This window comes from Pelobates fuscus, chromosome 3, assembly GCF_036172605.1.
Source record: "Pelobates fuscus isolate aPelFus1 chromosome 3, aPelFus1.pri, whole genome shotgun sequence".
In the NCBI taxonomy this organism is placed as follows: Eukaryota; Metazoa; Chordata; class Amphibia; order Anura; family Pelobatidae; genus Pelobates; species Pelobates fuscus.
Window position 1 is genome coordinate 335,797,778 of NC_086319.1, and position 25,816 is coordinate 335,823,593.

Consider the following 25,816-nt stretch of genomic DNA (forward strand, 5'->3'; position numbering starts at 1 on the left):
GCTTAAGGTGGAGGCGAGTGCTTGACGTGGGGTAGGCTCTGCATTTCTGCTTGTGCCTCCGGTCCCATCTTCGACGCCTTTTGCGTTGGTGGATTTTAATGGGGACTGCTTCGCTTAGCTGTGGTGGAGCTTGTTGGGGCTGTGGTGGAGCTTGTTGGGGCTTCCTGCTTGTTATTTGCTTCCAAAAATGATTAAAGAGTCTGTCCAGCTTAGACTCAATATCCTGCCATGCTTTGCTGGTACCAGGAGGACACGTGGCTGCCGTCATATTGGGAGAGTCGCAGATGAGTATGTCAGCCTGGGCGGCTGTGCTCTGTGCGTCCATTAGCTCCAGACAGCCTCTCAGGGGTGGTCCGGGATAACCCCCACCGGTCTGAGGGGGGTAACGGAGGTCCTGCCGGGAAGTAGCTGCTCCTGGGCATCCCAGGATCGGGAGATCGGCCACCTTTCCCACCCGGTGAGCACCAGGCCACACTTGCCACGCGGAGGTAAGTAAGACTAAGTAAGAGTTGCTGAGCGCTATTAAGTATGTCGGGTCGGTCAGGTAGGAGCAACATTGCTGTGTCATCCCCTTCTGGGGTGAAATTCGCTTGTTGATAGCTGCTTAAAGTGAGATATTGAGGGAGCTCACATGAAGTGCATTTTTCCTCCATGACAGCTAGGCCCCGCCCCCCGGAAGCTGCATTCTTAGTGAGAGGAGGGACAGTGTAGCTGCTGCTGATTTAATAGGGAAATCGACAGCTAGGCTAGTGTATTCAGTGTCCACTACAGTCCTGAAGGACTCATCTGATCTCTGCTGTAAGGACAGCACCCCAAAAAGCCCTTTTTAGGGCTAGAACATCAGTCTGTGTAATCTAATTGCATTTGCCAGCCTGCCAGCGTGTGTGTCAGGCTCACAGCGTATACTGTGCCCACTTACCCAGTGCCACCACTCATATCTGGTGTCACAATAGCTTGCATTTAAAAAAAGACCAAAAAACTTTTTTGACTGTAATATAATAGCAGTCAGTTTCCTTCACACGTGTGCGTTTTCAGGGCCTGCCAGTGCACAGTTTCACACCAGTGCAACTCATATCTGGTGTAACAGTAGTGTACATTTAAAAAAAACAGCACTTTTTTGACTGTGAAATAATAGCAGTCAGTTTCCTTCACGCGTGTGTGTTTGAGGGCCTGCCAGGGCACAGTGTCACACCAGTGCAACTCATATCTGGTGTAACAGTAGTGTAGATTTAAAAAAAATATTCAATTTTGACTGTAATAGATTGAATAGCAGTTAGTTGTCTGCAAGCATGTGTGTCAGGCCTACAGCGTCTACTCTGCCAACTTCTGCCAGTGCACAGTGCCACTCATATCTGTTGTCACAGTAGCTTGCACGCATAGTACCACTAATCGAAAAAAAAATGACAGGCAGAGGCAGGCCACCCTGCAGGGACCGTCGTGGTCGTGGTGCTGTGATTCCCTTTGGCCCTAGAATAATGCTCAGTGTTCAGAGGCCACGTACCCTGAACTCGAAAAGATCTGAGGACATAGTTGACTGGCTAACACATGACACCCAATCTTCTACAGCTTCCGCTTGGAACCTTGACGCACCATCCTCCTCCAGCTTAGCTTCGGACACCTCTCAAGGTACCACCCGCCCGCCTGCCGCCACCACCAACACTAGCACCACAGCCGCTTCACTTGATCTGTCAGAGGAGTTATTTACACATCAGTTGGAAGAAATGAGTGATGCACAACCATTATTGCCAGAGGATGTAGATAACAGGGATATGTCTCAGTCAGGCAGCATTACACACATGGACGTACAGTGTGATGATGATGTTGTACTGCTGCTTCCTTTGCTGAGTTGTCAGATACAAGTAAAGCGGTTGATGATGACGATGCATCCGTGGATGTCACGTGGGTGCCCGCTAGAAGAGAAGAAAAACAGGGGGAAAGTTCAGATGGGGAGACAGAGAGGAGGAGGATCAGGGGTCAGCCAGACAGCACGGCAATCAACGCATGCTGTTGCCACCACCAGAATGCTGTCATTGCAGAGCTCAGCAGTGTGGCATGTTTTTTGTGTCTGCCTCTGACAACAGCGATGCCATTTGCAACCTGTGCCAAAAGTCCAACACCCACCTAGGTACAACTGCTTTGCGAAAGCACATGATCGCACATCACAAACACCTATGGGATCAACACATGAGTACAAGCAGCACACAAACTCAAAGCCGCCATCCTCCTCCTAGTCCAGGATCTTCAGCCACATCAACCACTGCTGTCCTCCTTGCCCCCTCTCAACCATCCGCCACTCCGTCTCTCGCCTTGAGCAGTTCCTGCTCATCTGCCCACAGTCAGGTGTCTGTCAAGGACATGTTTGAGCGTAAGAAGCCAATGTCACAAAGTCACCCCCTTGTACGGCATCTGACAGCTGGCTTGTCTGAACTCTTAGCCCGCCAGCTTTTACCATACAAGCTTGTAGAGTCTGAGGCGTTCCAAAAATTTGTAGCTATTGGGACACCGCAGTGGAAGGTACCCGGACGAGATTTCTTTGCAAAAAAGGCAATCCCCAACCTGTACTCGATTGTGCAAAAGGAAGTAATGGCATGTCTGGCACACATTGTTGGGGCAAGGGTCCATCTGATCTGATCTCCATCTGATCTACCTGGTCTGCAAAGCATGGTCAGGGCAGGTATATCACCTACACTGCGCATTGGGTAAACCTGCTGACGGCTGACAAGCATGGAATGCGTGACTCTGCAGAGGAGTTGGTGACATCGCCACGACTTGCAGGCAGGCCTGCTGCCACCTCTACTCCTCCTACTCCATCCTCTTCCATAACCTCCTCGGCTGAGTCCTCTTCTGCTGCTGCGTCTTGCTCCACATCAACGGCACCCCCCCAGCTCCCCAGGTACTATTCCACATCCCGGATACGGCAGTGTCACGCCGTCTTGGGGATGACTTGCCTGAAAGCAGAGAGTCACACCGGACCAGCACTCCTGTCCACCCTGAACGCACAGGTGGATCAGTGGCTGACTCCGCACCAACTGGAGATCGGCAAAGTGGTTTGTGACAACGGAAGAAATTTGTTGGCGGCATTGAATTTGGGCAAGTTGACACATGTGCCGTGCATGGCATATGTGTGTAATCTGATCGTACAACGCTTTGTGCATAAGTACCCAGGATGTCCTGAAGCAGGCCAGGAAGGTGTGTGGCAATTTCAGGCGTTCCTACATGGCCATGGCGCACTTTTCAGATATCCAGTGGTGAAACAACATGCCAGTGAGGCGCTTGATTTGCGACAGCCCAACACGTTGGAATTCAACACTCCTAATGTTTGACCGCCTGCTCCAACAAGAAAAAGCCGTTAACGAGTATTTGTATGACCTGGGTGCTAGGACAGCCTCTTCGGAGCTGGGATTTTTTTTGCCACGTTACTGGACGCTCATGCGCAAGCCTGTAGGCTCATGCGTCCTTTTGAGGAGGTGACAAACCTAGTCAGTCGCACCAAAGGCACCATCAGCGACATCATACCATTTGTTTTCTTCCTGGAGCGTGCCCTGCGAAGAGTGCTGGATCAGGCCGTAGATGAGCGTGAAGAGGAAGAGGAAGAGTTGTGGTCACCATCACCACCAGAAAGAGCCTTATCAGCATCGCTTGCTGGACCTGCGGCAACGCTGGAAGAGGATTGTGAGGAGTCAGAGGAGGAATGTGGCTTTGAGGAGGAGGAGGAAGACCAACCACAACAGGCATCCCAGGGTGCTCGTTGTCACCTATCTTGTACCCGTGGTGTTGTATGTGGCTGGGGGGAAGAACATACCTTCAGTGAGATCACTGAGGACGAGGAACGGGACATGAGTAGCTCGGCATCCAACCTTGTGCAAATGGTGTCTTTCATACTGTCGTGCCTGTTGAGGGACCCTCGTAGAAAAAGGCTGAAGGAGAACGACCTGTACTGGGTGTCCACGCTACTAGACCACCGGTATAAGCAGAAAGTGCCTGAAATGTTACCGAATTACCGCAAGTCGGAAAGGATGCAGCAGTTCCAAAATAAATTAAAAAGTATGCTTTACACAGCGTATAAGGGTGATGTCACAGCACAACGGGAATCTAACAGGGGAAGAGGTGAAAGTAATCCTCCTCCTCCCACGACCACGCCGGCAAGGACAGGACGCTTTACAGACGTGTTGTTGATGGAGGACATGCGGAGCTTTTAAAATCCTACGCATCACCACAGCCCTTCGGGGTCCACCCTCAGAGAACAACTCGACCGACAGGTAGCAGACTACCTCGCCTTAACTGCAGATATCGACACTCTGAGGAGCGATGAACCCCTTGACTACTGGGTGTGCAGGCTTGACCTGTGGCCTGAGCTATCCCAATTTGCAATAGAACTTCTGGCCTGCCCCGCTTCAAGTGTCCTGTCAGAAAGGACCTACAGTGCAGCAGGAGGTATTGTCACTGAGAAAAGAAGTCGCCTAGGTAAAGAAAGTCTAGATTACCTCACCTTTATTAAGATGAATGAGGGATGGATCCCGAAGGGACTGACAGTGGGCGATACATTCGACTAAAAAAGGCCTGATGAGGGGGACGTAACAGGGATTAAACTGATAAGAATAGTACTACTCAACACACCACTCCTATCTGGTGGCACATTAGATTGCATGCGCAGTGCCCCAAATTTGAAGTAGGAGGACCGACCAAGCATCTTTTTCCATCTCCCGGTTTCTAAAATCTATGCCATATACACGTCCCCTAATAGGGGACGTAACAGGGATTAAACTGATAGGAATAGTACTACTTAACACACCTTATAATATCGCAGCGAGAGGCAATGCAGGGAGAGGAGTCTGAAGAAGAGGAGTCAGAGGAGGAAGGTGGCTTTGAGGAGGTGGAAGACCAAACACAGCAGGTGTCCCAGGGGGCTTGATGTCACCTTTCGGGGACTCTTGGTGTTGTACGTGGCTGGGTGGAGGAAGAGACCTTCAATGACATCAGTGAGGACAAGGAACGGGACATGGCTAGCTTGGTATCCATCCTTGTGCAAATGGGGAGTTTGCGGTTGTGCAAATGGACTGTTTGTGGTTGTTTGCGGTGCGTTAAACGGGGAGTTTGGTCTGTCAATGTGAAGCGGGCGTAACCCTTACACGATACAACATCATACCTGATGTTTTAAAGCACGTTATTCGAAACAATTTAGGAATGTTAGGTGATTTAAGCCCTTTATGGATTAAAACCAGACTCTGCATCAACTATGTAATTTTCCATGGAAGCTTTGCCATGGATCCCCCTCCGGCATGCCACAGTCCAGGTGTTAGTCCCCTTGAAACAACTTTTCCATCAATATTGTGGCCAGAAAGAGTCCCTGTGGGTTTTAAAATTTGCCTGCCTATTGAAGTCCGCGAACGGAAAGTGTTATGTTCGCGACATCTCTAAGTAGGTGGTCATGATGTCACATGACCATTTTTTTCACATTTAGCAGTAGCATTTAAGCAGTGAAAGTCCCTTTGTCCTGTAAACACTATGATGAAACCTATTTTTATTGCTATAGACTAAAGTTTATTTTTTAACCTGAACCTTCCTATGCTGCTGTTTGCCTCCTTTATCTTCATATCCACCCTTGGTGAGGATAGATACCACTTGTGTACATAGGATTGACAAGCCATATTTGCTCTTCTCCATGTAGGTAAATTTTTATTTTTATTTACATGCTCACTTTATGGTGTGCATTATATTGCTTTATTCTCTTTGTTATACCTATATGGACAGGGCATGCAAAACCTACATATCCCAGAGTGGGGATTATACCACTCCACACTATACCATAGGAGCCACTGCTAGGCTCCAGAACATGTGAGTATACATCTATCTACTTACTTGCTGTTGTAATTCTAATTTCAAAATACTACACTATCTTATTTTATCATGTTCTCCTTTTATATATAGGAGACCCCCTACCACATCTTACAAGGACAAGAGCTACACTATATCCATAGGCGGGGATCCTCAGGCGCTTAAGTCCTAAACTGGATTACAGCTCCAGAAAAGTGCAAGTGTGCATCTGATCTTTTTTTTTTCTCATCACCAAAAATACTTATTATACTATTACTGATTGTAAACAAAGGAGGGATCCACACTGTCATCACTTGTAGACCTCGGTGCACTCTACCTAGGACTGGTAAACACCCGTTCCATATAGTGAAGACAACGTAGTCCAGGCACTCAGGGTATTTTTCAAACAGCAGTTTTATTAGAGAAACACGGCAAACATAGCAATATTTCGATTCACAATCGGATCTTTGTCAAGCCAATATAACTGCTGTTTGAAAAAGACCCTGAGTGCCTGGGCTACATTGTCTTTACTACACTAATAGTCCCTGTATTTTTTCTTTTTGTTGTTGCATAAGCTTTTAGGGACACTCAAGGCGCTACACCTACCCTCTGTTTTACTTGATAACACTGTTTGCGTCTGCACTCTGACTGATTTGTAGGGGAGCAGCAGATACTGCACAATAATCAAAGCTTATATAATGCAATTTTCCAGCATCACACAGATAATGGTCTGTCAGATATGTATTTTAAATTGGTGGTGTTTTTTTTTTCGTTAAAGTTAAATAAATACAATTGTTTTTTACAATACTAGTAAAATCTTTTTTTCTCAACTGCTCATGGTTTTTCTTAACTGCACAAATTAGTGTCTGTTTATTGTTCAACAATCTGAAGGACTACAAGTCTACTCGTCAATAAATGTATTTTTATTGGCACACATGGCTTATAGTTGTTGTACTCATTAATCACGCAATCTCAAATTTGGTATGCCAACACTGTGAGATCAACAATAAGCAGAATGCCAATTTTGTGAGCTTTTGGGTTACATCGCAATAGTAATGCTAATAAGTGATATATGGGATTTCTTTAAGCTTTTTTAAAGTGGACATTTTGGGTATAGTGGACATGTGTATTTGTTATACTAGAGTAAGAGGAAAGAGGACCTCTTTGTAGTTTACGCATTTTAATTAATCAAACAGAAAACATTTTATACATTAGATGAAATTGCTTCCAAATAACATCAAATCTTTTCAATATTGTCAGTGATTTATCAACTCCTGTTAGTTGTTGTAATTGACAAGAGAAAATGGCTCCATTATTGTGTGACTAATTCTTATTCAGAGTTATTGTGATCATTTAAGAAATTATGGATGCAATCATACCTTTAATGGTTAAACCATGTATCTCCTAAGTGAACCTCACATTGCTCTGCTCTGTCCCACTGTCTCCTCAACCAGCCCTGGTAAATAAAAATGGCAAAGGTTTTGTTGTAAAACATCAGAAAGGTGTAATTGTTATTTGTCCTCCAGGAGGCATAACCACCTAGCAAAGCTAGTGGGTATGCGGCAGCCTCCCGGAGTCAAATGCCAGAGCTGAAAAGGCTCGCGCTGTGCATCTGCACAGCAACAGCCTTTTAGCCAATCAGGTAATCAGGAGAGCCGCGCTGAGCGCGGGAATCCTGATTACCTCCGATTTTTTAAAACGGCATCATTGATGGAGGACTCAACAGGTCTGCCACAGATTTAGTGGATGCCTCTCTTAAAGGCAGCCCCATCAATGTTAGAAAGCTCCATAAGAGAGCTTTCCTTGCCAGGGATCTATCCTCTTCATCATCTGAGGAGGATTTGGTCCCAGTTTTAAATAAAAAGCATAAAGGAAGGCGGCTGGTCTCTTCTGCCAGTTCCTCGTCTGAGGAAAACTTCTCCACTCCTCCTTCCCCTCATACTCGTTTGAGTAAGCGTAAAATTAAGGGGACAGGACCCCAAAAAAGGAATAGCGTGTTTCCCTCGTTTGAGCACCTGAAACACCTTCCAGAGGAAAAGGGCAAATCTCGTTGGAGGTTAGATAGTCCCTCTCCTTCCTCTTCTAGAGTGTTCGCTCACTATTCCTCCCAAAGCCATCCCAGTTCCAGATACGGCTCTCCAGAAATAGACTGGGAATCTGAGGAAGTGGTTCGTTCAGCAGCTTCCACTGAGCGAGGGAAGCTAAGCAATGTTCAGATGGCCAGAGTAAGTCTCCTAGGAAAGACTCTCGCATCAAAATTATTTCACTCCAGATGGGCTATAGAGCACGATTCTGAGGTTAGAGATTTTGCTAAACTAGCCTTCAGATCCCCCTTGGTTAAGGAAGATGCCCTTCTCCTCAGGAACCACATCGGTATCCTGGACATTCAGGCTTTAATGGCCCCAGAGGTAAACCCTGCGCTGTTATCCATCACAGGGAGCAGCGTATCCTCTGATCCCACAGACCAGACTTTTCGCAATATACAGTTCAAAATTGCTGATGCTGTGGGCCCACTATTACTGATGCTGGATAAGGCAGAAAAAGAAGGCAATGCTCAGAAACCTTCCGCTTCATCTCTGTTGGCATCTAAGATGGCCCTTTTAAAAGCATCTGACAGGGCAGTGCTAATTATTGGCCAATCCTTTAATTACATATCAAACATCCGCAGATCCCGCTGGCTCCATGCAGCAGGTCTGTCCGACCTAGCCCCCAAATCGCATGAGTTCCCAAATTTGGAGGATTCTTACCTATTCGGTCCCTCGTTCATTCAGGAGGTTAAAGGCCGTTACAAGGCAAGGAGATCCTTTTCAGAACTCAAGAAGACTACAAAAAGCCCTTTTGGACAGAGGGTCGCCCCTATAGGGCTGCAGGAGCATCCCGAGAAGCCTCTCACCAGGCCCAGTACCGCCACTACAGTGGAAGACATAAGCTCCCAGGCGGTGGCAGAGGAGCGCATTCCAGAGGCGGTTCCAGAGGCGGTTCAGCTTCCAAAAGAAAACCCATGCATTCAAGTAAGTGTGCCTCCTCATATAACACTAAATTGGAAGGATATTTCCACAGACAAATGGGTTCTAAAGATTTTTCAAAGGGGTTTACAACTCCCCCTTTTAAGGTTCCCAGTCCAGAAATTTGCACCCCACGGAGAGGTGAACCCAGTGCTAGATGCCTCCCTTTCCTTAGCTTTAAGTCAAGGGAAAATAGAGTTAGCAGACATGTCTATTACAGGATGGGTCAGCCCATTGTTCCCAATCCCAAAGTCAGACGGTTCCTGGAGACCGGTCCTAAACGTGAGGCCTCTGAACGCTTTCATCAAAAGGAAAAGGTTAAGGATGGAGGGTTTATCAGATCTTCCAGGCTTAGTACAGGCTTTTTCTGCATAAAGTTAGACCTAAAAGATGCCTTCCATTCAGTCCCCATAGCCAAGAAACACAGGCGTTTTCTCAGGTTTCAGTGGAAAGGAAAAGTGTGGCAGTGGATCGTTATGGTGTTTGGCCTACCCAACGCACCATACACATTCTCCAGAATTATGAAATCAGTGATAGCTCATGCCAGACTAAAAGGTTTCATGTGTCTATACTATCTAGACGACATCCTGCTCATGCACCCAGATGGGGAAGCCCTTGCTTCTCAAAGAGATTACCTTGCTTCCCTTTTACAAGACCTAGGATTTGTAGTAAATTTACAGAAATCAGTCCTAATTCCCACTCAAAGCATCCTCTTTCTGGGTTTCATACTGAACACCAGGACTATGTCTCTTGGAATCCCTCAAGACAAATGGGACAAATTACTGGTACATCTAAACTCATCTCTCAAGCACCAGAGTTGGTCCTTGAGAGACCTAGCAAAGATTATCGGGAAATTAATAGCTTTAACACCAGCATACAACAATTCCCCCTTACTTTGCAGAAGAAGTCAGCTGTTTTTAGGGAACCGACAAAGACAGGGCGGCCATTGGGAATCAAAATGTGTTCTCCCCAAGAAGGTCAGAGAAGAATTGAAGTCCATTCTGGAGTTAGAAATTCCACTTCCTCATCCACTGTTAGAGCAGCCTGCGGCAGTCACTCTGACGTCAGATGCCTCAAGTCACGGTTAGGGTGCGGTTACAACCCAGAACGCCATAAGAGGAATCTGGTCAGACCAAGAGAGTCACCTCCATATAAACATCTTGGAGTTACGAGCTATAAAATTAGCTCTCAAGGGCCTAGTTCCTCTAAACCAGTCACCGACGTTGGCAAAAGTCCATTGGGACAACAGGACAGCGGTGGCTTATATAAACCACAGATGGGGTACAAGATCAAGGGGTCTTTGCTTAGAGGCTCTAGATCTTTGGTCTTGGGCCTTAGCAAGCAATGTTCAGGTTTTCGCAGAATATGTTCCAGGAGAGGCGAACAAGCTTGCCGACTCTCTCTCTCGCCAAAGTTTGTCCCGATTCAATTAAAGATTGCTCTTTTCCAACGGATAGAAAGCTATTTTGGCCAGAGACAGGTAGATCTGTTTGCATCCCAAACATCTGCTCAAACTCCCAGGTTCGTCTCCCGGACCTGGACAAAGGGAGCTTGGAAAATGGATGCAATGTCTTTCCAATGGACGGATGTTCCAGCCCCTTATGCTTTCCCCCCTCCATCTTCACTGATGAAAGTGCTGGAGAAGATCCGCAGGGACAGGGTGCAGAGCTTAGTTCTCGTTTATCCAGTATGGACCTCCAGACCCTGGTATCTCTTGACCCATCAGTTAGTCAAGGGAACCAAGATCCCATTGGGCATGACAGTGGACTGCTTTCAGGGAACCAGCGATCTTCTGCTCAAGCTCCCACAAGCTGATGTGGATTGCAGCCCTGGTAGGCTGTTAACACATCACCTTTTATCGGATCAGGTCTTGGATATTATTAACGCATCTTTAAGACGTAGAACTAGGGTAAGATATATAAAGATGATCGAGGAATTCAAAGAATGGGAGGTTTCTTTTCTGTCTAACACACAAGGACCTGATACCATTCCTTTGGCGTTAGAATTTCTTACCCTTAAGTTCCATTCTGGTTTATCTGTCAGTTCAATCAAGACCTACGGATCTGGTTTAAACTTCCTGATCCCCAACCTTACTCAGGATGCCCTGTATTTGAGATTACTAAAAGGGTTAGCCGTCTGCCGCCCATATACTCCACGCTACACATCTACTTGGGATGTAGATGTCTTATTACATTTCCTAAAGTCTTTGGATAATGCTAAAATTGATTTAAGATGGACTGCTATTAAGTTGGCTTCTCTGCTGTCCTTGGACCTGGCAGCTAGAGGAGCAGAGTTAACTCAAATCCATATTTCAGAACCTTGGTTGTCCAGGACCCCGAGAGGTTTCCATATTATACTAAAAGGCAGACAAAAAGCATCCCATTTATCTCCTGGTCCGGTAGAATTGGACTTGGTCCAAGATTCTTCCGAACCAGGCTTATGTTTAGTCAGTTTGTTACAATCGTACTTTCAACTTTCTGCTGAAATGATATCAGTCAATTATTCATTACATCAAAGAATCCCTTTCGTCCAGCCAAGGTTAATACAATTAGAGCCTGGATACTTTCCGCCATGTCTTCGGCTGGAATTGATGTTTCAGTGTTCAAAAGCCATTCAATTAGGGGAGCCTCGGCTACTAAAGCAGCAGGAAAGGGCCTTCCTCTCCTTACTATCTTAAAAGCTGCAAGATGGTTGTCCAGTAAAACCTTTGTTAGATTTTACTGGAGGCCATCAGAAGTTGAACGCCTTCAGTTTCTTAGGACCACCACCAGGTGTGTGCTATTCTACCCACTAGCTTTGCTAGGTGGTTATGCCTCCCGGAGGACACATCAGAGTTTGCAGGAATCTATGATCTGCAAACTTTCTTTGTCTTATGGATGAGCATAACCACCTAGCAATAGCGCCCGTCCCACCCTCCTTCAAGTTAAGGGTTTTGCCTGCTGGTGGTAGTTTGTTTTTCTAAAACATAAGGTTATCTGGTGCTTATTCAACCTTTTGATAACTGTTCTCTGTTTTGTTTTTTACAGACTATAGCCGTACTCCAAGACAAGACCAACAAACCAAGGATCCACCTAAGTAGGAGGATTGGATGCAAGTAGTCTCGTCAGTTTGATATTCTCATGGACTCCCTGCATAAAGAATATGTTTGCTGGGACTTGTTTCAACGTTTCTTTTCTCTTTATTGAACTTATTTTGCTGCAATTTATGATGAATGTTACCAGTGTTCATTTAATACTTTCCTTTGGCATACATTGTTGCCTTGTTTTTCAGCTCAGCTGTTTTATACAAAGTTTCAAGTCTATCTTGTATGTCTTCATGATTTAGTAAATATTTTTCTTGTTCCCCTGTACTATTGGCAACTTGAATTGTTTTATTTTGTGTTTAGACGTTTAATTATATTCCTGTACACTGTGGGAAATATTTATCCTTAGTACTTCGTGGGATTCGTGGAATGTGCTAACCATCCGCAGTTTCCCAATTTTAAAAATCTGAGGTAATCAGGATTCCCGCGCTCAGCACGGCTCTCCTGATTACCTGATTGGCTAAAAGGCTGTTGCTGTGCAGATGCACAGCGCGAGCCTTTTCAGCTCTGGCATTTGACTCCGGGAGGCTGCCGCATACCCACTAGCTTTGCTAGGTGGTTATGCTCATCCCTAAGACAAAGAAAGCTTGCAGATCATAGATTCCTGCAAACTCTGATTGAGTTAACATCACTGACAGCTCATAGACACCTGTTTACATTGATATTTGTATGCTAACGAAGATAATCACTAACTATTTAGAGGAATTGACTTGGCAAATGGTTTTCAAATATGTAAACGAAAATATCCAGGTTGGATAAAATTTCAAAATCAGCCTGGCTTTTAGATTGTAGTCTTAATTTCTAACTTGCTTTATTTTTTTTTTAATTACTTTGTAATTTGCTACAAGTCACGCATTAATGAATAGTTCCCAACTTGTTTGTACATCTTTTTAAATTACCTAATAGAGTTAACCAGTTTTTTTGAAATGTTGGAATAATCTATAGTTAAATGTACTACTTTATTGCCAGTTTAGATATAATTTCTGAATTTCATTTTTTTCTTTTAATTCTTTATTTATTTTGTGCATAGATTGACAACAGGCGTGCAGAGCCACAACAGCATCTACAAGCATTTTCTTAACATTTCAGATTGTGACAGTTTAGACAGCACATTTTTATATTTTAAATGAAGATATCAAGCTATTAAATGTTGTTTATGGTATACTATGCTGAGCTAAACATGCAAATAACAGTGCTAGTTGTGCTTAAGATATAAAAACATGTTAGTTGTTTAAGTGTATCCCTCTGTAGCGTATTAAAATTAATAAACAAAGAAATAAACTAATAAACGAACAGAAAACATACATGCTAGACAAGATGCTTGTGGTATGTTAATTGCTGGCATGAACAGTTGTGCTGTGTTGGCTAGTCTACATGCAATGTGATATATGAGGGTGATTACCGCTAGGCATTTATGTAAACTATATAGATTATTAGACCAATTTAACAATAACAAGCGTTTGTGTTTCTGAGCATACTGTTAGCACTTGCAGTAAGAGGGTGTCCCAAGTCCTGTTCTATATCCCGGCTGGTAGCCGGTTGCGGGCAGTTGCGATCCCTCACCCGATGCCGCTGGTGTGCGTTAGGGGGTAGTCCACACTACGACCCAGCGTGATGGTTGGCGGCAGACACCAACCCCTCAGTTTCTCGCCATGCGGTTTATACCAGGATTGGGTGAGGGCTGGGAACTTGCTGTTCTGGCAGCTGGAGTGGTTGCGAGCAGTGGACAGCCCCGAACAGGCTGTGGTTTGCAATCTGCGGTGTTCGGAGGTTGCCGGTGCTGCTGAGTGGTGAGTGGGTTGAGTTTGCCTGGTGGTCCCGCTCAGCGATGTGTGAGGGTAAGTGTTGGTGCTTGCGGGGTTTGTCTTCGCTTCCCACCATCTTGGTCTCCGGCCTAGTCTCCGTCTGAAGGCTGCTCTGGGGGCGCGGTTTGAGTAGCTGCACAGGCGGCGCCGGGTGGCAGGGCGAATCCATGCCGCCTTCTCCTTCACTATTAGTTGGAAAGGCCGACCCTTGAGGCGATATTTTGTCCATAAGTTGGTGCAAAGCTGATGAAAAAATTCAAGGGTAAGTTTAGGTGGTTTAGTAAGGGTGCGTTTTGTTGCGGGTCTCGCTCGAGCCGCCATCTTGCTTGGGCTCTGACAGGCTTGGTCGACCGCTGGTTTTGTCACTTGATGAAGCCGAGTGGTGGGGGTAATCGTCCCCAGCGAGGACTGGGATATCCCCCGCTGGTCCAGAGGGGGGGGGGCAGCGAGGCAGTGTCCGCTTCTTGCTTACGAGTGGGGCCCGTGCCGGGAGATCGGCCGCCTCCCCCATGCCTCAGTGGAGGAAAGTGGACTTCTGTGTAGGCCGCGTGGCCGGTTCAGACTTTTGCATTGCTTGTCGTGTTTGACCGGCATCTTTCCGTTCCATGTGTTATGCTACATCTTTCTATGGGCTCCGTGTGCTGCTGGCAGTATTTTATTATACAGAATCATCGTTATTGTGCCCGCTGGTGCAGGAGCGCTCAGAGAGCACGTCCGGCCATCTTGGCTGTCAGGCCCCGCCCCCTGAATTTAATTCTGATCTAAATTACATGCTCATTTTTCATTTTATAGTCCTCTTTCCAAAGTTCAGAAGTGAAAACACATTTCTAGATGTCACTTTCCTTTTCTATGAATCAGTGCCAGCTCCAACAAAAGGTTATTGTTTGTAAGTAAGTGAAGAAGTGCTGGACAGGATAGATTTCTATAAAAATATACCAATGGCAAAACTAATCATGACATTCTTTTCTTAAAAATCATAGCATAAAGTGTGAGTGTCAAATGGCTTTCAAATAGTCAAATGTAATAACACAATTGTTAGTATACACAAGTAAAGAGCACTTGAAGCCATAGTTTTATCCTGCGCATTTGCATGTAGAAAGATATTCACAATGTATAAGGGAACTAGAAATATTTAAGGCCTGGCTTTCTATTGAGGCTGGGGTACTGAACCTTCACATCATATCCGACGATGTTTCATTTATTCAAACAAATCACCAGCTAGGTAAAGAAGATGGATAGTACCAGTACACATAAAAAGTCGGATAAGTCTAGTGCACATCAGAGCTAAAATAGAATATACCACTGAATAACAAACAGCATCGTCTTCCTGAAAAGATAGCTGGTGAATAGCTAAAACATTAAACAAAAGCGAGTATTTTTTTTACTTTTGTGTCAGTATGTATGCTAAATTTATTTACAAGAAGTGATGTCTTGCACATGAAATGTAGTGAAGTATTACAGACAATAAACGAGTTAGTTTGGCAGAGAGAACAATGAGTGCTGTTGTAGCAGACTAAAGGGTTTATTTTGTGTTACATGCACTGTATGATAAAACAGTACAGTCTGTCCTGGGTTTTGCTCTCGCTGATTTTGATTGTTGAGTTTATTATTGTTGGTTCATCTAATTCATATCTATTTTAGTAAATGTAATGTCCTACATGATTGCTAATTTAATAAGTGTAAATAACAAGTTATGGACCTAGACTTAGTTTAAAACCTATACTATATGAAGAAAGCAAGTGAAATTACTTTAATCCCAATAATAACTCTTCTAATGAAATGGAGAAATTAGCCAATTCAATTTCTGGAAATAAAGACCATAAATGGAAAGAGGTACATACCGGTATGTGGAATTTACACTGGCATGCCTGAATAATGGAAACTACTAGTTATTGATATTAGCTAAGTTCAAAGTAGCAATGGTGCTTTCAAAATACAATTTAAATATAAAAAAAATATTGTGTTTCCTTATACAGAAAGACACTATGGAACATTATTGCTTTTAATGGTAATAATAATAAAAATAATAATAATAAAATGGATTACACCTTGCAGTACTTCTAACTCTGTACACATATGGCAAATCTAATACTGTTTTGGAGCTCTAAACGTGTTCCAACTGCTTTAGACAGTGTCAACATGAGACATTTACAGTGTAAACAATTAAATACTGACATTGTATGAAAACTAGTAGATGAGGCCTAACACTATTATTTATTCATTATTTATGAGACAAGGTGCCAAGAGATAAGAGACAGCTCTCAAAGTCCAATGGGCCAAAATGCTAAATAAACGAATCAAAGTGTGTTTTCAGTGCAAAGTCCGGGACGTAGAATCTAGTGCCAGAATCACCGTAAGAAAGATCTAAGGTAGATATAAAGGAAACTATATACCGTATTTTTCGCTCCATAAGACGCACCACACCATAAGACGCACCTAGTTTTTAGAGGAGGAAACCCAGAAAAAAAAAATATTTTGAACAAACTATCCCATAGTGTTTTTCTTCCCTGTCCAATAGTGTTCCTTACCACCAACTCCCCTCTCGTGTCCCATAATGATCTTTAACCCCCCTCCCCTATCCCATAGTGATTTCTAACCCCTCCTCCCCTGTCCCATAGTGTTCTTTAACCCCCATCCCCTTGTCCAAGTGTTCTTTAACCCCCTCCTCCCCTTGTCCAATAGTGTTCTCATCCCATAGTGTTCCCCCCTCCCCTCTCCTCCTCCCGTAGTGTTCCCCCTCCCCTCCTCCCATAGTGTTCCCCCCTTCCCTTCTCCCATAGTTTTCTCCCCCTCATCCCATAGTGTTTCCCCCTCCCCTACTCCCATAGTGTTCTCCCCCCCATAGTGTTCCCCCCTCCCCTCCAATAGTGTTCTACCCCTCATCCCATAGTGTTCCCCCCTCCTCTCCTCCCATAGTGTTCTCCCCCTCCCCTCCTCCCACAGTTTTCCCCCCTCCCATAGTGTTCTCCCCCCTCATCCCATAGTGTTCCCCCCTCTCGTGTTCCCCCTTCCCCCCTCCCCTAGTGTTGCCCCCTTCACCCCTCCCACAGTGTACCCCTCCTCCCCTCCTCCCATAGTGTTCCCCTCCCCCCTCCCCTTGTCCCATAGTGCACCCCCTCTCCACTCCCCTTGTCCACCCCCTCTCCCCTCATCCCATAATTACTTACCTGTGTTGTAGTGTGGGCCGGCTTCACAGCGCGGACCGCGGTACTGGAACTTAAATTTCCGGTTCCGGTTTCCGGCGGGACTGAAAGGAAGTGTGCACACTGAGTGCGCACTTCCTTTCAGTTCCGCCGGAAACCGTAACCTGAAATTGAAGTTCCAGTACCGCGGTGAGCGCTGTGAGCGCTGTGAAGCCGGCCCACACTACAACACAGGTAAGTAAAGCTTCATATTCGCTCCATAAGACGCACAGACATTTCCCCTCACTTTTGAGGGGAAAAAAGTGCATCTTATGGAGCGAAAAATATGGTAGTTATTACAACATCATGGATGGTACATTGATTCATGACAAATGATGACACATTCTGCACAGAAATGGACTTCAGTGCTAAAGATAACACTTCCTAGATGATGGGAAGAGCATCACAAAGGATGGAAATGGCAATGGGTCCCTGAATTGCATCATTTCAGCTAGAGATAAATATAAAAAAATCAAGGTTAAAAATTGGTTTTATGCCGACCAAGCAGAGGATCTGAACCAAACTTGATCTGGAAAAGAATTAAAACAAGAACTACATATTGAAATGCCAGAAACGGCAGTTCGCAAAAAATAAACCTAATAACAAAGGGGTTAGCTTCCCTAGAAATCTTCACACATTTTAAAATAGTTCATACAATTCAGGGAGGATTTAGAAAAAAAGATGGAGAATACAGCAAAAAATAAATAAAAATTAGCAGCAGAAAAACAATAATCACTAGACAAACAAAACACACAAAAAAAAAATACAAGAACTTGGAAGCAACGCTTTTGTGATCAAATATGCTTTCAAAACCTACTACAGAAGAAGCTGAACCTTATAGATTGATAGATTGATAGATTAAAAAGAGTGCTGGAGTAGCAACCACATATATAATCAGTGTGTGTGGCAGACTGAATATATGTGGAGTTGGAGTAAGTTACAAATATTTTTACTGCAGTGTGTACTCTGCGATGTAAGGAAGCACATCTTGTTCAAGGTTCATGATGTCTCTCTGATTCCGATTCTAGTCTTTGTCTATGCTCATTATGCTCATCTACACCAGTAAAGTTGAAAGGAACACTGGAAGCACTATGACTAGTTCAGTGATTTGAAGTGGTCATGGTGCCTGAAGTCTGTATGTGCAACATTTATCTGTGAAGCACAGTGCATACAGAGTTTAATTCCTTTGCTGCTGGATGTTTAACTCTACCTCTTGCAGCATCATCAGGGCATCATTAGCCAGCCCAGAACAATAATTTTGGGTTGGGTAATGTCAGTTCTGAGCATATTGGACATCTGACGAAGGCACACACAACATGCTGGTGACATGCGTCCAATGGAGGCACGACCCACACCTCCATGCCACCAATATCCTCCCATTAGCCCATCCTCCCCCTATGCTCCCTAGGGGGATTGATGCCAATGGAGGAAGATTGGGTTGAGTGGAAATTTTGGCCTTGCACTAGAACAGAGGCAAGTTTTAGTTCTATTTTTAAAAAATGTTGGTAGGATAGGAAGGGTTACATTAATCAAAAACAATGTTTTATTAAAATACAGTCTTTTGGTTGGAATAACAATGAACTCATTAATTAGCATTTTGATGAAACTCTACCATGAAGTATGATATATATAACCAGTTATGAGTCTAGAACGTGCATCTAACTACATTTTCATGTTACCTTTTTAACATCTTAGTATTTTGCATTATGTTATGCTCCATTTTTGTTAGAGATTTAAAATAAAAAATAAAAATAAAAAATAATTAACTGTAAGCAGTAACCATACAAAAAGATAAAACATTGTATACAAAGTTATAAATGTCATTATTTTATTGCACAATAAATCTGTAAAATAATAAAACATATGGTTTCAACGTTTTAATATGTCTCATGTCATTTAATAAGATTTGCAAGATTGCATGTTTGTATTTGCAAGGTTATAGAGATTGAGTTGGGGGACATGGAAATGGTCTTCAACAGGTTGCAATGCACATTCGGCTGAGCTGTTTTCAATAAACACAAATTTTAGCACAGGTGAATGCCATAATTTTGGTTAAAACTATCACAGTCAACCAAAGAACTTGTTCACGGAGGGTTGAGCCAAGGATAGCCTTAAAGGGAATCACCAATGCCCCCCTAACTTCCCTCCCCCAAAATCAAACAAAAAAATTACAGATCACTGTTTGGTAGATACATCCAAAATAAAAATAAACATGCATGTTAATATACATTTATCCATTACAGGTACATCTAAAAACAGTCTGCAAGCCCTCTCCTTCTTCCCCAGTGGAGACTTTCTGTGGCTGCCCAAGAGGACACACTCTTCACGCATAGAGCACTTCATCAAATTGAAATGCTTTAGGGGTCTGGAGTATCCCTTTAAGATGCACTTTCACTTGAATTTTTATCTCAGGGTAATATCAAATATATTCCTAAAATGAAAACAGACCTTTTTTTTTTTTTTTTTTTTAATATACTCTGTAGATCCTCACAGCTTTCATCCAAGCAAGTTTCTCAAACTGGTAAATTCACTAGTGCAAACTTATTATATTTAAACAGGTGTGGTTATGCAAATCCATGGTTCCATGGCCACTGTCTAACCTCTGGGACGTAGGTGGCTGCCCATGGTTGCATTATGGTTAATCCTGCTCTGTACATGTTTCTTAACCTAGAAAACTCACTCGTAACTTTGGTCCAACAAGTTCCACCTGCTTCGCAATCTGACATTCTGAAATGAGTTCCACTGACATCACAGTGTTACTTGTTGATTAGTGAATTTGATTTTTCCCCCTTTTTACTCAGCATGTTTCTGCTAGGCTGTAGCCTAGTAATATTCATTGGATAGAACTATCTCCTAATATCTGATACTTGATTAGAGATAATGCCAAAGATAATGCCAAAGATAATGCCAAAGTATATAATAATAATAATAATAATAATAATAATAATAATAATAATAATTTGCACAGGCTTTATAGCACTGAAACTGTTAAAGGATACATTTTCAAAAGGAGACACTATGTTGCATAATTTTTAGTAATATATTCCTTCAAATAGATCATTCCTCTTCCTGTCGTATTGGACTTGCTGAGCACCTCCTAATAAATCTGAGTCTATATCTCCTCATAGATGGAAAATACATGCATATATTATCATCATTTGTTATCATTATAACAAGTGATAATGTCACACTTGACTTTCAAAGATGATGACCTGAAAGGCCATGACATTATGACATTACATCTTATCAATAATGAAAAATTGCTCTTTTTGCATGTTCGTGGTAAATGGGAATATTTTAAAGCCTGTGGATGTTTAGCCATTTAAGTGTTGAAAATGAACAGATTGGAAGATAAATCTAAAACATCAATGGTGCAATTGACATTAGGAGTCTATTTATCATTTTGTCATTAAAACAAAAAAGATAAATTCTAATAAACTACTTAGACAGAGACATCAATGGTGCCTACCATGTGGATAATTGTAGAAAAACTGTGCAGTATGAGATAAAAAGGTAGAGCAAAAAGTTTGATCAAAATCACTACGGGTTTTATTTTATTTTTTTTACTTTTTCTCTTCCAGTAATTTCTCCCTTGGAATCATTTTGAAAGTTTATGTTCTTAAAGAACTTCATTTGCAAAGTTCTCCAACGGTGACACTGGGGCTTTGGTGGCCATGGGTGGCAAGAGAAGATAGATTCTACTTACCTGAATCGGTCTCCTACAAGGTTCACCATCCTCTTCTGTCTAGTCCTTTTCAGCACCTGGTGTTTCAGCTGCACCATACTCTTGCTCACGTTCAAGAGTACAGCATAGAGGTCTATGGAGAATCCCACAAGACTGCAGGATCCTCCACAGTAAGAGCCTATTTTCCCTACAACCAAAATTACATTTAACTGCTGACACTTAACTAGTTAATGGTGCTGGTATTGAGGTAACACACCATAAAAGTACATCTGAAGTAATATACTATAAATTATTAATACCACAAAGTTTAGAGATATGTTGAGATTTTTTTTTATTTTTCACTGCTTCAAAAACTTCAGAAAATTCAAAGATGCAAACAGTGCAATCCCTATCTACCAAACAAAATGCGAAACGCTCATGTCCCAACTGAAGGCACTTTCAGCAGTGGACAGGAGTCATCATGGACACAAATTTTAGGAGTCCTACCAACTATTAAATGGATTGTAGACATATAACATCTGGTAAGCATCGTTTTGAAATTGTTGCAACAATTTACTAAGCACAAAAGCAAGCTTGGGTCTGACTATTAATGGTTCACCTGCTGGTTCTATTGTGGTCAGGCCAACCTTCAGCGGGTGATGGTTTGGTTGAAAGTCTTTCTTAGACTATCTAGCAATAGCAACCTGAATCTTCTCTCACAATTGCTTGTGGCAAGAGTCATATTTTGGCATATTAGCTTTATTATTCGTACTTGCTACCCTTTGGTGTATTTTCAGTGTTTATTTCTCTAAGACAACTGATGTCCAGTGTTGTTATTCCACAAAAGTGTGTAAGAATTTAAAGGAGAATTATTTATCACAAATGTTTTGTATGTTCTTTGGTTCATATTTAAGTTCATTTGGTGTTAATAGGACACTTGTTCTTTAAATTGTTGCATACATATTCATACATTTTTGCTTTTTTTTTACACATTATATTTGTGTATTAACTATTATATAAACCTATCTGCATTACAACTTACTCTGCTATTTTAAGGATAGGGTAAATGTGAATTTAAATGGTAAATTAAATAAACAGAGAGTGAGGGTTGATCATGCATGTTCCATGAAAAAGGAATTGATGTGTAATTCATATATGAATGAAGAATGAATTGGACAAGTGGCATGGTGACAGACATCTGGGTAGAGTATATGGGTTAAGTGACATTGACATTGTAAAAACAGTGAGTGGATGAGGACATTGTGACGGATTGACATGGACACTTTAACAACTGGCGCTGCCCCTCCATGCTGTGCCAGGAATTTACAGGATAAAAGTACAGAGTGCTTGACCAAGAGTTACCAGAAACATCATGGAACTGTACACTCCATCAGAAGAATGCCATGGTCTGGTGAAACTTGAGAAACTTGTAACTCTGCTTCACATCTGATGATGGTTGCGGCTTGGCCAAACTTCAACCTGTGCTTATACGGGCTAGACACCTCTCATTCAACTCTAGCACCTCTGGTTTAAACTCTCTGATAATGTATAGCTCTTGGGGATGGAATGGAGGCAGAGGCCTTTATTTGGGTGGGGGCAAATAAACAGCCTAGTTTCCCTTGGTGGACAAGAGGTCTACACAATCACATGGCCTGGATCTCCTGTTCAATCAAGACTAGAGTTGAGAAAACCCGGACTGAACAGTACACATGAACAGCCAATCAACAAGCGTTTGACTTGTGTGCCCTTAGAAGCCATCACAGTCATGCCTACTAATGGCATGGCTGTGATTGGCCAGTGCAGCATGTGACCCAGCCTCTATATAAGCTGGTTACTTAGTATTATTAAATTATGTCCCTACTCGCTATACCGCGAGTAGTGGCATGTCTATTAAACAGTGAGCAGCCTGTGGCCTCCTGAGCCCCCACTCACGACGTGCGAGTGGGGGCTTTTAAACTAAAGGAGGGACCTATTGCCCCCCCCGGCCCACACCCCTGAGAGGCGGGTGGGGGCCGTAAATATCAATAAGGGGGGGGACCTAATGTCCTCCACCCCGGCCCCCATCCCTGAGTGGTGGGTGGGGGCCATGAATAAGAATTTGAGGAGGTCCTACTGTCCTCCCCCCTGGCCCCCACCCCTGAGCGGCGGGTGGGGGCCCTAAATAAAAATGCATCCCCCCCAGGTGACTAGGGGTCCCCAAACCCCTAGTCACCCCCTCCCCCCCAAAAAAATTACCCCTACCTACCCCCCTCATCCTAAAAATAATGAGGGGCGGGGCCCTTATCTAAATACCTGTTAAAAAAAATAGACTTACCATTTGATGTCTTCTTTCTTCTAAACTCTTCTTTTTTCAGCCAAATAAAAATCCATAATAACCGACACAAAAAAAAAACCGAGCACAAAAAAAAACCATTAAAAAAATAAATTTTCACCCATGGACGGCTCCGCGCAGACTGAGCTCTGCAGGGCGGGGGAAGGCTTATAAAGCCTTGCCCCGCCCTGCAATTAGGCTCAGAGCACTCTGATTGGTGGGTTTAAGCCATCCAATCAGAGTGCTCTGACAGGTAAATGAAGAGACTGACAGGTAAGTCTCTACATTTACCTGTCACAGCACTCTGATTGGTTGGCTTGAAATCGACCAATCAGAGTGCTCTGTGTCATTTTACACAGCGTAGGAAAGTTATTTGGAATTTTCCCACGCTGTGTAAAATGACACAGAGCACTCTGATTGGTGGATTAAGTAACCAATCAGAGTGTTATGAGTCAAATTATACAGGGTGGGAAAATTCCAAAGAACTTTCCCACGCTGTGTAAAATGACACAGTAGTGAGTGGTCATCTCACTACTGCTGGTCTGAACCAACATATGTAAAGACACCACAAATCTGTATTAGAAAGAGAAGATACAAGAAGTAGAAAGAGAAGGCAGCAGGTCCACTGGTGCTGTATCTAAATCTGTGCAACCAACTACCACCATGGGTACCTCATCCACTACTACTACCCTTAGGCAGAGCAGGGAGGATGTTGAGCATATTGCAACTAGGTATCAGGGACATAAATACTTACAGTTCCCATTATCCCAAGTGCGTGTCCACAAGTTCAATTTTGAACATTTTTGTTGGCTTTCATGCCAGAGCATGTACAAAACCAAATCACTCACCTGACTGACCAGCTGATTGTTTAGGGGGAGCTTCCTTTTCCATGATAGATGGGGAGCCATCTAAGCAGCTGATACAGGCCCTTGCTCCACAATATGTGCTTCCCTTATAATTCACTTTCTGTAGTCTTATCAATAAACCATTCCTTTGTACTACTAGGAGAAGCTGGCTACGGCTGTAGGTTAGTGGATTAAATTCACCACAGATTTATGGTATACTTCCTTTCCTCGATAGCACACTGGTGGAAGACCCCTGTGCCTGGGCAGGGTAGTGACACTGGAGGAGGTCCAACTTAACCAGCATGTCAGGATGGGAGTGGATCAGCAGGGACTAGCGATCTCCCCTGCTACAGATGAAAAGACAGTGATAGATGAAAAGCACACTTCAGAAAACACATTACATGCTATCAGGCAAATGGTGGAAAATTGGCTGGTAGAACATGCAGGCACCAATCTGCACGTTAGGTTTGTAGTTACAGATGGCTCTGGTAACATGGTCAAAGCTCTTCTAGATTGTTTCTTTGTACGTTTGCACTGTTCTGCACACAGAATCAGGAAGCCAACACAAAGATGCAAACCATACTTGAGTGTAGCAGGAGGTTTACTGGGCAGTGCCTCAAGATAAGGCTAATAAACTCTTGAGGCAGGAACAATAGAAAAGAGGGCTTCATATACACCATCTATGATAAGATGTCAGCATGTAGTGGATCTCCACTTTAGATTTGTTAGGGCAAAACAAAGCCAATCTACCCATTACTGTCCAAACCGCAAGCCACCATTCCAGTTGGGTTGGACAATAATAGAGCAGCTAGTGTTAGTTCGTACTCCATGACAGATACTTTGAGCCACAGTAATGCCAGTTTGGGACAGGCCATCCCATTGTTCACCCACATCAAAAACATGATTGACGCCTTCCTGGAAAACAGGGAAGTTGTACCTAATGACACATTCCACAGTGCTATAGCAGTAATGGTCAGGAAGCTGAAAGATCGAATCAATGCATGACTTAATTAAAGAGTTGCCAATTGCCTCATATTGATGCAAGCTTTCCTCTGTGATCCTAACAGTAAAGGGAAAGTGACACTCTGATCCAACAGCCTGACTTATTTTAGGGGCAGACTTTTTAACATGGCTCATGATATGCAATGACATAGAGGCATACTGGTCGAGGAAAATGTGTGCATTTAACCTATCATCTTGCCATTGTCTCCTTCTCCCATCAGCAGTGCTGGCAGCATATTCCCAGGAGACAGAGTTAAGTTGTGGCTGGCACCATATCCATATCCCGAGAGAGCAGAGTAGAGAAGTTAAGTTAGGCTGTCTGGTGTCAGCGTTTGGTGGGAGCAAGTAAAGCAGCAGAAGAGAGAGATGCCATTGAAATGGTCGGAGCTTACCTGTCTGAACTTATTTTGTATATCATATTATTTGATATGATATTATTCAATCGTATTTGATTGTGTATAATTCTCTGTCATTATTTTATCCTAACGTAGGTGTCCAAATGCCAACACACCCTTTAAGCAATGCATGGAGGAATACATTGCAGGTATGTTGCTGTTAATTTGTAATTTTTTTATATTTCACTTTTTCGACAATTTTTTTGTGTGTGCTATCTATATCTACATGTTATCACGCATTAAAAACTGGGAATCGTTTTTTTTGTTTTTTAGCTATACAGCCCTTTAATACCCTCTTCATAAAACACGATAGTGAAGCACAATTTCTGGTTTGGTTACTGTTCGGTGCTGTTTGGTTACAATAATGTTCATTATCTTGCATACTAGTAAATGAACGGTAATGTGATAATGCATATCGCAATGTAATTGCCTGGGTTGGCAACCTCTTCAAAATCACCAACATAGCAAACATATTTATATTATTTGAGATAAATAGAATCTGTTAATAACTTTTTTAAGCTTTTCTGAAGTTGTAGGAATTTGGATTTTTATAAGATTCCACCATCTTTATTTTTAAAGCATTACAAATGAATTCATCCATAACTACTGCCTAATACAAAATAAAAATTAGATTTATAAATCCGTCTTCTCTAAATCCTATTTACAATGCAAGCTTTGCACTATAATTACAATTGGAAGATTTGTGGTATA